Here is a 15,354-nt window from a genome sequence, read left to right on the forward strand (position 1 = left end):
AGTTGTCAATGAGTCTGCTCAATAAGAGTAGGGGAGGAAGGTTACCCCAGCGTTAAGCTTCTGTGGTTCAGCAAAAAGGATCATATAATTAGCTTCACTCGCCTCAGAAAAGCTAAGGTCACGTAAGGCCAGTCAGTCAAGACTAACTCATGGTTTGATGGCAAACACAGCCAGTTAATCTTCCATAACTGGATAAGCTTTTGGTTTTCCAAGGCTAACGTTGTAAGGCTTTCTGAAGTGATGGTGTTTATATGATGCGGTGGAGAAGCCCACATCAGAAAGTATCATGTTAAAGTCTTGGAAAGGTTAGCGAAAAAATGCATATTCAGTGACCAGTTTCTGAAATTAAAAGATAAACAAGCAGCATTTCATAATTTTAATGGTTTTCATCATATAGTTCTAAAAAAACATGAGGGCGTCCAGCCGCACGTACTTTTGATGACATATACTGATAATGATAACGCAAACATTCTAACATTCAGAATTAGCTCATTTTAGCATGTCAGCATGCTAAAATGCTAATGCTTTGAGACATTACACAGCATAAAAGAAAATCAGGAGCTAGAGATTCAGATAATGAGTCATCATGAGTACATTTTATGATGTTATTGTAATCATTCTATGTCAGTGCACTAAATAATTAGTGCAAAGGCCTACTGTCCTGTATTTTTATTCAACAAAAGAATACAATGCAGACTTGATGTGCAAATGCCTTTAGTCCTTTAGTCACATGAAAATGCTCCTCTAGAAGCTAAGCACAGCAAAGAAAAGAAAAAAACAACAACATAGCTTTAGTGGACATGGTCTGAGAACAGCAAACATCTGTATAATGTCAGTAGATAAGAAATCTTTGTCATTAATATATAGATTTATTAATATACCACGTTACTAATACATTTGTGTCAGATTTGTTCATCTGCACTTCTGGAACCGGCATCTGAACCTGGCAGCTCCACTGTCTGCTTATCTCCACCATCCTCACTTTCCCCCCGTCCCTGTTTTCTCCCTCACTCGGTGATATCCTTTATGAGTCACCTGCAGGTCTGCGCTGCAGAGGACTCCAGTAATTACTCCAAAACAACTCATATCGAAAGCCACAACAGGGTTATTTCTATTTCAAACGCAGGGCATATTAAAGAGACAATGCAACTAAAAAAAATATATATATATATTAAAAGAATGAAACAAGAAAATAATAAAAAGAGGATCAAGGGAAAAAAGAGGCTAAAACTTAAACAATGGAGCAGCGAACACAAAAGCTGTAAGGCCGGACGTAAATAATTACGCAATGTGCATTCACGCATGCAGCCGAAAATATTAAGCTGCGCACGGTCTCAACACTTAAACAAAGCTTTATCAAAATGACCATCTCCAGTTTTCATTAGGACGACAAGCACTTTCAGTTGGAATCAGACATGAGACAATAACGCTCTCCCATGAGCTGCACACACTAATCAAAGCCCTCTTAGAACACAATCAAGTGGCTAATAAGTTATGCCTTGGGCAACAGATCCATCCGCATCGTGTCAGGCAATTAGTGAGGGAAACCTTCTCAGTATGCGTTTGCAGCTTGGTTCCTTGGGTCTTTTCAGCGACATTAATTGCCACGCTGTATTAGTAAGCGCGTGGCGAATGCTGTATTTGGATGATATACAATCCACGTCAAAAAGTCAGCCCAATGCAACAACGCAGCTACGCATCACGGTCTGCGACATTGTCATATAAATGTGCACCAGTCGGCGTGGGTGGCTTTACGCACTTTAGATTCTACCAATACGGACGGTGTCAGACTGTTCTTTTCTGAACGCCAACAAGCATCATCTTCTTCTTCTTCTTCTTCTTCTTCTGGAATATTATGAAATCTATTTTCATTCATAGGGATGAAGAAGCCAGATGAGAAATGGCTGTCTACACCTCAAGGTACTTGAAGGCAAAAAAAAAAGGAAAGAAAGAAAGACAACTGTAGCCCTTAGACTAAAGGAAACTGGACAAAATGAAAGGAATTATCTGCTGCCTTGTAGAGATCAAAGCAAGGATAAAGATGTTGCTCTTAGGCTGCAGCATCAGTATAAAAATAAAGTTTATTAGTCCAATTAAGTTAAAGGCTCTTACATATCCACTGGATGCTTAATCTTGATATGGTGCCAAGTTATCCAGCCCTCTGTTTATACAAAAACTAATCTTGTGTGAGTATAGTTTGGGTCTATTACTTGCACAGTAATATATACACACACTCACTGGACAATTAATTGAGTACAGTAATGAAAATAAATGCATCCCAACAGCAAATCTTAGCTTCCTGAAGGTTATGGTATTAGTTTAAATTAACTCAGTGATTTGTCATACTATTGACTTGTATTGTAACTTGTACTGTAGCGTAACAGTCGGGATGCATTTACAAACACACATGTATCGTTCTGAGGCCACATGAGAGCAACAATGCGGCCATAAAAGTCTTTGGGTCAAGTCCCGGTTAATTTGAGCGCAGACCAGGATGCTTTTGGTTTGTGTATTTAAGGACCAGGTGCCGTGTGTTTGTTCAACCGTTAGACTGACACTTTACCCGAGAACCTTCGTCTTCCAAAAGATCAGAATCAGACAAGAACTTGCCTTGGTGTTTGTGGCATAAAAGGGTTTACTGCTTCATATTTGTCTAAGGATGTAAATACGTGGGAGTGCACACAATTTCCCAAACAACAGCTTAACTTATGGGGTGCAAACGAACACAGGAGGAGGCCAGCAGAGGTGTCGACTCAAAGCAGTGAATGAAATGCAGTGAGTCGTAGCGAAACACAAAACGCTGCATGTGCAAAGTGGGCGGGGACCACGTTGAACAACCTACACTGATGCACTTTATTGACATATGACTTTCACAAAACCCCCCAATGTTTACTACATGGAAACACCGTATGTCTGTGGTTTTGGTTTCCACCACCAGAGTCACCATGCTGATGTCAGGCTCAGAGTGTTCAGGGAACTTAGATGTAGCACCGGCAGATTTACCTCTTTTCAAATAGAGAGCAGTGCCAATAAGAGGAGTTAACTCGGTCCGTACAGAAGCAAGATCTCTAAGTGCTACTTGTTTCTCAGGATCATTTGGGATGGGAAATATAGAAGAAGGTTACTCACTGACAAAGTAATGGGCAATGAGCTAATAGCTTTACATGTGGACTGGGCTTAAGCTTGTTATCAAATTAATGAGTGAACTATTTACATTTTTTATTTTTAGCCAACATTAAAAACTAAATGTCAGAAGCTGACAGCTCTGCAGGGTAAAGGTTACAATTACGTCATGGTTTGGGCATAGGTCTTCAATAGGGGGTCTGCAACCCTAAGGGTTTGCACGGAGGCACTGCAGGGAGGTCGCAAAATTTTTGGTTGATTAGACATTTCTTATATATATTTTTTCAATTTTCCCCCACAAATTTAAATTTCTTTAAATACAAATTAACATGAATCCAACATATTTTAGTAAAGGGATAAGGGGGAGAGAGAGCTACTCTCCATCAGTTTGGGGGCCTAAAAAACATTGAAAACCCCTGGATTAGGGTAACAGTTAAGGAAATAATTATGTCAGTGAGTGTCCTCACAAAGATAGCCATACAAACATGCGTGTGTGTGCATGTGTGTGTGTGAAAGGAGAAACCTGGAGAGATGATTACTGAGGCATTGTGAGTAGATTTAACAAGAAAATTGAACATAGAGGTTGGCCTCCCCTCTGCTTGTTCTTGTGTCCTCTAATTTAATTTTTTCCCTCAGTGCTCCGGCGGGGGTCTTGCATCTCGATGAGTCTCTGTCCGGCCGGGAAGTGGTCTCGCTGCTAATAAAGAACAATTCTCTCCTGCTATTAGAAAGCTGGCAGGAGAGCACAGGGGCAGCTATGGCAAGCATAATCAGGTAGAGTGTTTATGTGCGAGTACGACGGAGAGCTGCTGGGGCCAAGTTACAAACCAACAGCACTGAGAAATGGTGCTACAGTACAGTATATACTGCAAATAATGACTGATAAGTACACTTGTCAAACTATTTCCAAACTGAACTCAGGAGTGCACATTTCAAACAACTTCCTTAACCAGTAGCCAGGTCAACAACCAATAATCAATTCATCTTTAAATGCATACAGGTCAGTGGCTGTTTTTCCCAAATGCTCCACACACATTCTGAACCATTCGCTGCTTGGTTAAATACACAACATTTAAACCACTGACAGGAGAAGTAAATAACACTGACCATCTTGTGACAATACAATGATCTACTTCCGGGCCTGGCATTAATGTGGCCATTACTTAGACATGTACAACCCATCCCCAGCAGGATGCAGCCTGTCACAGACACATCAACGGTTTAGGAAAAGATGAATAACTGCACAAGGTGTTGACCTGGCCTCCATCGTAAAACGTATCCTTTGGATTTCATTATCGGGCATCTTTCAACCAGGACATGAGGAAAAAGCTCTGCACGCAATTTGATACTCGCAGAACCAACCAAGTAATTTTTTTGTATTCAAATTCAACTCCATTTCACTCAGATCACTAGAGAACCATGTCTCCTGCCCTGCACCGCATCAACACCGCCAAAATAATTTGATTGACCTGGAAGATCCTTGCCGGATTATGATCAGGTCCAAACGGAGGGACTTGTGACCACCAGCAGGTTTGGCCCCGAGGCTAGAAATGAACTGTTTATTTGCTGGAAGGAGCTTTTAGTGAATATTTCTGCTGTTTTTATGCATCAGAGTAATGGTGCTTCTGAACACAAAGAGATGTTAACCGATAGAGCTACTCTCTGTAATCTGACACTGTCATTAGCATGGCCCTAAAATAGCTAGCTAAACTGGAAAGCTACCAGACTCATTTTTCCCAACTAGTCAACAGAAACAGGGACCTTTTCCTTACTTTGTCCAGAGAATTCAAGTCGTCTCACAATTAGATGACACTTAGGGGAAATCAGTTGCTGCAGCAAGAATGGTGGTGCAACGTAGCACTACAGCAAATCCTCAATAGACGTTGCAATAGTTACACAACCTGTCAATCATCTTGTGTTTTATTTATCGGTATATTTTTAAATGATTACATTTCCTGACTGCCGTTTTTCGGCCAACATGCTTAGTTTGCATCTACCATCCAAGACACCACGTTCTCTGATGTGGTCCTGACAGGGACCTTTATTCTCTACCAGGTTCCCATGTCTCTGACCGTTATGACTGAGCAGCTGACAGCCTGACCTCTTCTCACCAAGACACATCTCTGACTGCAGCCATTTTCTCACCATTATGTTTAGCAACAGGCATGTGCCTGCCAGAGACAGGAGACTGGTTGCTGAGGCTATCATTCATAGCAGAGAGGAGGAAAGGATTAAGGCCATTGAGAAAGAGCGAGAGAGAGAGAGAGGGGTTTGCATCTTAATGCAGGCCGGAGTGTGGAACAGCCTTGTTATTAGGAGGCTCTCTGGCAAGGGAGAAGGATGCAGCGGCTGGGTGGGCAGCTGCTGGAAGGGTGCAGGATTAAGGTTAGGAAAGAAGTGATAACAGCAGGAAAGAATCGTCTTTAACACCACTTCTTGTTCCATCTCCTTCTTTCGACTCAACTTATTATCAGCACAATTTCTTAATGATTGCACGATTTGCATTCAAACGGTCACCCTCGGGGAAAAAAAATAATTGCCCTATAAATAAAATAAAAGTTTCTGTCATCTTCTTTAGCCGAGAATGACTAAAGCGGTGCAAACTAAAAACAAATTCACCAGTGCCAGAAATACATCTGATACAGATCAATGAGTTAACGTTTTTTTTTTTTTTAAAAAAAACAACTCCCTGACTAGGCCGGCAGATCTGCTCACTGTGAGAGAAGCATTTCAAAGGACTTCTGCATTCCAGTTAGAAACGGCCACCACTTAATGCCGACACACAGGAAATGGATTTTTCACGGACATGTAAACATTTCTGGCACAAAATCAACACGGGTCCACCTGAACGGTGTGTCGCGCTCCACTAGCACGCTTCATAATTCAGCCGTGGTAGTTTGCTCTGATTCTCTATTTATGGAAATGTATTCAATCACATTAAAAGAAATAATTTCTCTCCTCGGCCCAAACAGCTAAAATGCAGCTCTCCTGAAAATTACTATGCTGAAAAGGGGCAAATTAATTACTGATGCACAAAGAAATTAAATCCTTCAAACTTCAAAGAAGGAACATTTATATGGCTGCTCAGACAGCGACTGACTGACCACTGGACGTTTCCCTGAAGCAATCCAACTCCAGCAAATCAAACTCCTCCTCTTCCTGCTGACACGTACAAGACAGGAAAAAAAAAACAACAGAAAGCAGCAGCAATGTCAGCTTCGCAGATGGAAAAAGTAATAAAAGCCAACGCATGCATTGCGACCACATTGCTTCCCCCGCCCTGGGACACCGTGTTTGTTGACATGCCAGCCAGCTAGGCCTAACTAATTTGCATACCGAGAGTGGATCACAATACGGCCGCACTACAGACAATAATGAGAACGCGTTTTAATACCAAGTGAACATGCAAAACGCAAAGGTCCACGGACTGGATGTCATTATCCAGAGACTGTGCTCCATTCAGATGCGGCGTGTATTTATTACGGTGTGCGTACTGCAGATGGCTTTGAGCTGGAAACATGATAATTATCCCGACCATACCTCTGGACCTTATGTTGACTAAGGATTTAATGCTCCTTACGGCTTGTAGGAGAAGACTGTGGAGCACGGAAACTTGGATGGATGGTTATTTGAATGCACCGATTCAAGCACAGTAGGCAGCAGATGTACATTCGACAAATCAATATGAAATACTTTTGCATAAGTTATAATTTAGAATCTGGCCAGGAAAGTCTTTACTGGATAGTTCTGGACTGAACGACATGCCTCAGGAGTCGTTTTTTTTATAATATAATCTTCAACTAATCAGTTGGGTACAGGAAAGACAATAATCCTGAATGTTTTCTCTGATTTATAACTTGACCACAGTTCATTGTGCGCTCTCTATCCAGCACCAGTATTAGCTGAAACGAATCAGAAATAACCATATCAACCAAAGGTTAGTACTTGCAGCATATCCAGAAACTTCAACCTTATTATTTTATACTGAAATGAAAGCAAGAGATTTAGGACTGATCCGCATGCACATGCCCGTAATTCTTCAAGACTCAAGTTAGAAACCTAAAATGGACTCGAACAAGTTAGCCTCCCATCTTTAGATGATATGCCATGCGTGTTGTTGCACTGTGATACTTCACAAAATGTCGTTTGCAGCACTTGCAAACAGATTTTTATGTTTTCCTTTAAAACAAAATGCAGCAATGCTCACTACTTAATAGACACTGGGGTCAACTAGTTTGGACATTAGATTAGGTTGAGTTCAAAGTCGTGTGCTTTTCAGAACTCTAACCTCCCGTTTTCACAGGTTGCCTTTCCCTCACATCGCTGACAACTGTAAGTTAATGCTGGAAGGCTGTTTATGTGGCTCTTTTGCTTCTGAAAGTAGCACAGGCGATTGAAGGCCCAGTGAGAATTTGGTGGACAGACAATCCTTGACTAATAGCTGCACAAAAAGCTATTTGTGAGTGAGCCCTGGCATCGCACCAACAATAGTAGCATGTCCTGTTGTGCGCAGAATTACAACAGCCTGGGCGGTAAGGCTCCCTCTGGCCAGCATGAACCTGTGCCTACCCTCCTGTCCCAGCACAGCGCAGCCAGCACGGCTATTAGCTGCAGGGCAGGTGAAAAGCAGGCTTGGCACCTATTCCCTACCCCGCGGCCTGTGGGGACGCGAGACGTAGGCTCTAATTAGAGAGGATAGCGTCGTGTTTTGGACAAGTAGAGCAGGTTTTAATTGATGTCAAAAGTGTCCTACTTCTCGTCAGATACTCCCACAATGCAGTGTTGTGATTTCAAGGGGGGAAGTGAGGTACCGAGAGTGGGAGGGGCACGCGGCCTCTTTTGTTTTATTTTTAAAGTAAAGACACTTTGTGCTTAGGAGAACTGAAACGTCTGACAGGTAAAAAGAAAGAAGGACAAAAAAGCACAAACAAGGAAGGGTAGCACTGACGCCGACAGGATCATTTTCCAAAATTATACACAGTTTTAGCTATATTCAGTAATCAGCAGACGGAAATGTGCTGTGACTAATTTGAATGACAATAGCTCCTTCGGTTCGCTGACATTATCCTTCCTGGCATTCGCCGCATTTTCCTAAATAAATGAACTGATAAGGACTTTGAGCTTTTTGCTTAACATAATCCAGTTATCTGTCAGTGCCGTTGTTCAGATTCCTGCGTCTCGACTAAGTCAATTTGCGCGCCATACAGTATCCCACAAATATGACTCTTTTACAAGCAAACAGCAAAAACAACGATCAACTGACATTTCCACCGCGCGCATTATTCCGGTTTGTTTGGCTCTTATGCCAAGCAACTGCCACGAAAGGTAAATAAACTGTAAACAGACGCGCGCGCTTGATCCTAAAAGCCTCGGACAACACTGCAAAAAGATGCAAAGCTGTGATCTATTTTTTCAAAGCTTAACTGAGATGGAGAAAAAGAACACAGAGATATAAAATATTTGGTCTCCTCTGCAGACACTGTTTCTCAACTGGGGAGGAGCGACGGCACCTTATCTGTCTAGTGAGCCGTTTAAATTGTGTCTGTTAACCATATTTGTGAAGGGAACAGACCATCAAACTGATCTTTTGTAGACTTTTTTTTTATGTTTCATGCCGGAAACTTTAGGAACAGTGATGTCAGCTTTTTGGCTTTTCCTATAAGATACCATCATAACTCATATTTGCTGCAGTAAAACATTAAAGCGTCCACTTAAATATTAATTATCACCGAGGCCACACACTCCGAAGAGTCGCAGCGCCCTCGCACACTCTCCGCAAGAGGATTTTTTTTTCAATTTCCTCAAACTGCCCTCATTCCTCCATTGATGCAATATGGTGTAATCTAGCCTCCCTGACTGAGCAGATATTTAATACAGGACTCCTCTATACATTATAAATGGACCTCCGCAATATGTCATCTCTCCACTGCGCAAATAGAGAAAATAGAAATGACCTGGCCTTGAAATTCCATCAGGGACTGGAAGTTGACGCCTGTTCTCTCCGACTGTACGATACGCGGCTTAAAAAAAACGCGGACACTTACAACCTTGTTTTGAGGTCAGGGAAGTCTTCGGGAAGAGCCGACGTCAACTCTACAGTAAGCGCGGGGTACCGGCGAATGAACGCGAAGGAAATAAAGAGGAAGAAACCGTGGCTCAGGATGAGAGATAAGTGCAAAGATCACAGATTTCATCAAATAATATCCAACATGGCTGAGGGCTGGTGTGCTTCTTTTTTTTGTGCGGGTGTGCGTGCGCGCGACTGCCGGAGACAAGCAGAGGGGGCAGAGTGCTGCTGAGAGTGATGAGATGCGATGAGACACAGTTTGAGTGAGTGCATACTAGCAGGGGGGAGAGAGAGGTGGAGTGTGTGAAAGTGGATGAGAAACAGCGAGAGTACAAGAGAGGGGAGATGGGCATAAATGGCTATGAGTTAGCATGGCCTACTAGCGTTTTCTGTTTTTTTTTTTTAGGTTTTTTCTTTTTTCTTTTTTTTTGCAGCTGAAGCAAATTGAGGCCACTAACGCAGCAGTTAGGCTGCTTTTCAGGTCACTCAAAAAGCCGTGCTAAAAGGGTAGCTAGACCTAAATCCATTGTTAATTTGATGGAATGTAAGACACTGCAACCTACTAAAGGATCAAAGCAGCACATCTACTCATTACAAGTCACCTCATGTCATCTGTACAGTAGAGCCGCACTAATTTGATTAAACTGTTGGGGAAAAATACCATTGATTTATCTTGATTAGGAAACCCGGCCGAGCACAGCTGGACGCGGATCAGTTTAATGGTGTCGCTTCTTTCTGAAAGAGGCCCCTCTCCGGTTTTCACAGGTCGTCTTTGGCCGACGTTGCTGATTCCGATTCTCTTCGCGGTGAACGTCTTCTCTGTCCTCAGCGTGGCTGAGCTGGCTTCCCGCTCAGCCACGCTGCGAGGAAAGGGCTGCTCAATGGACAGGGCCGGATGGGTGATTCATTTGAGTTTGTGGAGTAATTGACCTTGTAAATACGGGACTGGGAGCCTGTGCGAAATCGATGTCTCTGAAGTGTCCATTTCTTCTCTCCCCGTCTCCGTCTTTTTTTTTTCTAAATGTATGTTTTTTTCAGATGCGGTTGTGCAAATTCTCAGTGCAAAAAACAACAGGATAACCCACTTAAGTCGTAGCCATGAACACGGCCTGGGCTGGGTGTTTTTAAGAGAAAAGAAGTCGCGCTTTTTGCACCACTGAACAGAGACCCTTTGCCTTGGGTGCCACCCGACATCGTGGCCCACAAAATTTCCTTGTGTCTACTTTAACATGTGATATGAAGCTTTAAAATACATTAAACCTCGATGGACAAATTGCATCTCCCATTTAAAAAGAACAGCATGTACTAACTGGAGATGTGCTACTTCAACAGCAGGAAGAAAACACCAACACCAAGGAGAGCACATCAACAAAAACAAGCTTCAGATGGTTAAACCACAGCGTGTCTATTAGTGCCAAAAGGAATGTTGGGGTTCTTTTTTCTTTATTATTCTACTCACAATGTGTCTTTAATTTACACAAAGGAACTAATCCAGGAGCCGCTGCTTAACACAGTTTATCATCAACCCAATCTGACACCAAGCATCCCTCGCACATTTCTCCTCCTGTCAAAGATAATACTGAGGAGCCATCCCTCCACACGCACGTCAAAACCTCGCTGGGGTGGACACGTCGCCCATCGTTTTGTTTGACCACACGAGCCAAGCACAAGTCCTGCGAGAGCGTCTGTGATTTTCATGTTTTCCTCTCCAGGAAATAACATGGGTGTCTTTTAAACCCGCAAAGGCGCAGTGTAAGTACTGGCTCCAAAAAAAAAAAAAAAAAAAGCAGAGGAATCAGCATGACTCACCCTCCCACCCACTTTATCCGAAATGTTCACTCCTGTCTGACGGGTTTTGACTTAATATGTAAAACACACATGCGTTCAGTGGGCGCTACGTGGGCTGCTAGACACAAACATCAACCGGTAATTCAACAGTTTATTTTTTTATCTTTATTATTATCATTATTATTATTATTATTATTATTATAATTTTGGTCTCTTTGGTGGAGCAGCCTTACCTTCGGGCGAGAGCGCTTCTTCAAAGCTGGAGACTTGGGAGGATTTATCCGTGTCTTGGTCGTAACTTCCCGAGCAGGGCATCTGTTTGCGAAGACGTGCTCACGGAGAGGAAGAGGAAGAGGAGGAGGAGGAGGAGGAGGAGGTGGAGGAGGAGTAGGAAGAAGAAGAGGGACACAGTGGCGAGCAGTGACGAGGAGCAGGAGCAACAGCAGCAGTAGCGGTGGTGGTGGTGTTGGTGGTTTCCGTTGAAAGCCGGTGTTTGTCCTTTGACGCCTTATTTGTCCTGTGAGTTGGCGCGTCTCCGGTGGGGGAGAGAGCAAGAGCCCCGGTCCACAGGCGTTTCCATCGCCGAGCTCTATCTGCACGTTTAAAGGCAGACGTGTAAACAGGCGGACAGACAGGTAGGTGGAAGGAGAGGAGGACTGCCTCCGTCTGTCAGGCGAGCCGGGATAGAGACTGAGACACTGCTGCAACCAACAAACTCCAAAGAGAGAGAGGAGAGAGAGAGAGAGAGGAGAGAGGGGGAGAGAGAGGAAGGGGAGAGGGGAGGGGGAGGGGGCGGAGGGCACCATTCATCCGGTTGTAGTTAGTTAAGCTGCATTCAGCTGTTTTCAAGTTATTTCATTATGAGGCTCCTCTGTACTAGCAACACCAGCCATAACCAGGCAGTTCGTCAAGCATCCGTCTACCTCTCACTTTCATTTCATTTGGAATGAAAATCCATCACAATAAATATCAAGTCTTCTTCAGAGTGATGCCCTTAACTATGCAAATCCAAATGGACGCGCAAAAGGCTGACTTACACGAGTGGAAACGCTTTCTCGGTTTACAGTTACGCACTAAATCTTAGCTTCATGAAGGTCAAATCATTGAAAGAGCTGCTGATTTAACTGTGTTTTCATTTTGGCGGAGGCAGCAGTTTGTTGTTGCACTGAGTTGTATAGACACATGTTTCTGTTGTTTTTGAGGTTGGTAGCCAGCGACCAAGGGTAAATAACAGAAACAATTCAGCGTTTAATTTAAACCAGTTTAACAGCACCACAAACTACATCCTCGGAAATTATCATACCGTTGAATAACAACCTTTCTGGGGTTGTTTCGACATCACTTGAACAAGGTGTGATGGTAGAATCTGTGTTCACCAGTGTACCTAATGTACTGGCAAGGGGATGTATGTCCAAAAGTGTGATCTCATTTGTGTGGATGTAATTATTTGGCTTGAATTCATTCGCTAAATTGAGATTTAGGTGAGTGCATTCATTGGTGTTAACACCAAAATTGGTGTTAAGACATGAAGGAAATTATACGTGTCAAAATGCGTTTGACATTTTGTTTTTGTACATGTTATACAGACTGGGAAAATATGATGAGAGAGAAAATGAATGTCCATTGGTATTAAAAGCTCTAAATGTCCCAGCTTTCCAGCATTTCAGAACAAATACTGGTACCTGTAACGCCATCATCAACCACTCATGACCACAAAGTCTACATCTGCTTTGGATTAGGAGAAATTGAAGTGGTGCCCCTATTATTTTTGATTGAAGGCCTGTTATCTTTTATAGTGGAAAGTCTAGACTCAGTCTGCACATTCTGGGGGTTCAGCTTCAAACAATCATGTCGCTTGTGACTTGAAGTTGCTGCCAAAACATTTTCACACCCTTCACGGACGGATTCCAAACAAAACAATCAAACAAAAGCATTTGAAAACGACAATTTTAAACATAAGGCACGGATAAACCAAAATGCAGGCAAATACGCAGCGGGGGTCGAATGTTTGGATACGACTTATTGTGCAATCTTCATTTTCGGATGAATAGTGAAGACATGAATATATAAATGAGTAAGAATAAAGAAAAACTTCAGAATAAGAAGGTGTGTCCAGACACTGTTTGTGTCCAATTCTTTCTTTAATTCTAGCCATCTAATAACACCGGATCTGCCCACCTGTTTTTCTCATTTTTTTTCATTTGTTTCTGAGCAGGGAGTTCCTTTTGTAAACCTTCTCTTTATTCCCATATGGAGTCTGTGTGTACTACAAATAAAGTAGGGAGCCGAAAGAGAGGAAAGCGGTAAAAGAGAGAAAGGTACAGTATGCAATGGAATCAGCACCACGGACAGCTCTCAGTCCTCAGCCAAACTAGGCCAAACGCTTTGCTCGTGTTCTTGCCGTCACCTGTTTTATGATGTCAGTCGATCTAAATTCGGTTTGGAGCACGCTAAGGGTATACGACCGGGACTTTTATTATTATGAAATCATAACACCCACAGACCGCTAAAGCAGGAAACACGGAGCGTCGTCTATAGACTGAGAAAGACTGGCGTGTGGTAAGACATCAAACAAGATTTAGTCAAGCTAATGCAGCAGGAGGACTCCAGGGTTACTGCTTTATTAGATGCCTGTTTCCACCTGTCATATTTGATTGCTCTGATCCCAGGAGGTGACGGCCATGAAGAAATGCAAGTATCTCTTTATGGGTCGGCGTTTATCTCGATGCATTATGACGCTCTCTTTTTCTTGCACACTCACACGGTGAGCCTATTACAAATGAGTTAATTGGCTTTTTAATCAGCATTTCTGACTTCTGTTTTATCATTTTTAGCTTGAAGTAGGAGTACAAGAACCAGTGCTTTGAAGCATGGTAGTTTAGTGTGATTCTGTTCCAAAGCATCACTCTTTCTCTCTCACTCAATCAATTTCTGTGCAATACAGCAACCATTTTCCTCCAAAGCAGGACAGTGTTGTTGCTTATTGATCACTCGTCCATCAGACCTCCCTTCAAGTACTTTGGGGCAAATGCTTTGAACCTAACTTGTAATGAGGTGACTCCTCCACAACTGATTTGACTCTTTCTCCAGAAGAGACAAGAATCTACAGGCTTAGGTGCAACAAAAGACAGGCTTTGTGCCTTACCCTTTCATAGCCCCTTTCTTCTAGCTCCGCTTTCTCACAGGACGAGCTGAAAGGATGAGCCCCCGAGATCCAGACCTGTACCCACAAGACACGGAAGGCACACCTGCATGATTTCTGATCGTGTCTGCTTCGGCACGAACCCTTTAGATAATCCCAGCTCATGTGCATTTGAATCAAAGCAGCTCTCCAGCTCTTTCTCCCTCCCTGCATGTCTCTTTCAGCAGCATCTGTGCTGCGTACGAAGGGAATGTGAGGGAGGATTACCTGCTTAATTAGGGGAGGTGAGTTTTTTTCTGCGGGTGTCAGGGCACAACGTTCACAGCGCACAGGAGCGGGAGTAATCATAAGCAATCAAATGCATTAACGGGCATTTAGTTGTGCTTTCCCTCAGTGATTGCTTTACAGGATAGTATTTAATTACGGCATTCATTAAAGCCCATATAGCTAGACGTAACAAAACGCCATTAATTTATATTTTAGCTTATTTACTTTAATTGCCAAAGCAGCAGATTGCATTTAAATTCCATAGAAGTCATTGAGGTAAACATGCATTTGTTTGCAATTCATTAATAGATTCAAATGAAGTAGAGAATAGAGCAGTAATGTCTGTGATAGTCGAGATGATAAACAGATGGTCTCCCAATCTCTCCCGTGCACACACACACCCACGCATGCATGCAGACACACACACACACACACACACGCTGAGAAAATGAGATTAAGTGTGCCACTGAATGAACATCGGAAAAATGTAAAATTCCTTGTGTATGTGCAGCGACTCTCCTTCATGACCCCAACATGGGACTAGAGTTCACAGGCAAAACTATTCCATAAAAATAAGTGCTTCAGTAAATAAAGGCCTACATGCCTACAAAACACAGTTGATTCTGTGTGTTCTTGAGCAGAAGGGCAATATATTATGTTTTTTAAGTTTTTCACAGAAAGACTTTCTCAAAAATGCTGACATTTGATCGCCATTATTCAAAACTTGCAAGACATGTGAGACATACAGTGATAAGAGAGGTCTGTCTGGGCCACAATTATTTTCATTATTTGGTATTTTAGAAAACATGAGACTTGCAACTGTTAATATCAAATTCGACATAATTCATTAGTCAAATGTAAATAATTTTAAGCTTTCAAAAAATGAGACTGGGTTTTTAGCACACGGTCACTGTTGGCATGTACTCAGGCAGCAATGGGAAGATGGTGACTATAAACCGAGGCCAAC

At 42.6% G+C, this 15,354-nt stretch overlaps 1 protein-coding gene across 4 annotated transcripts in view; it reads right to left on the bottom strand.

Annotated features, from left to right (window-relative positions):
- The window catches only part of dlgap4b (discs, large (Drosophila) homolog-associated protein 4b), a 104,968-nt gene extending 93,303 nt beyond the window's left edge, over positions 1–11,665 (bottom strand). For all 4 annotated transcript variants that reach the window (XM_047583579.1, XM_047583577.1, XM_047583578.1 and 1 more), the window contains exon 1: positions 11,212–11,665. The gene's annotated coding sequence lies outside the window, so the exon portion shown is untranslated. The remainder of the gene's footprint in view (positions 1–11,211) is intronic.
- Between the last annotated feature and the right edge of the window lie 3,689 nt (positions 11,666–15,354).

This window comes from Mugil cephalus, chromosome 4, assembly GCF_022458985.1.
Source record: "Mugil cephalus isolate CIBA_MC_2020 chromosome 4, CIBA_Mcephalus_1.1, whole genome shotgun sequence".
Lineage (NCBI taxonomy): Eukaryota > Metazoa > Chordata > Actinopteri > Mugiliformes > Mugilidae > Mugil > Mugil cephalus.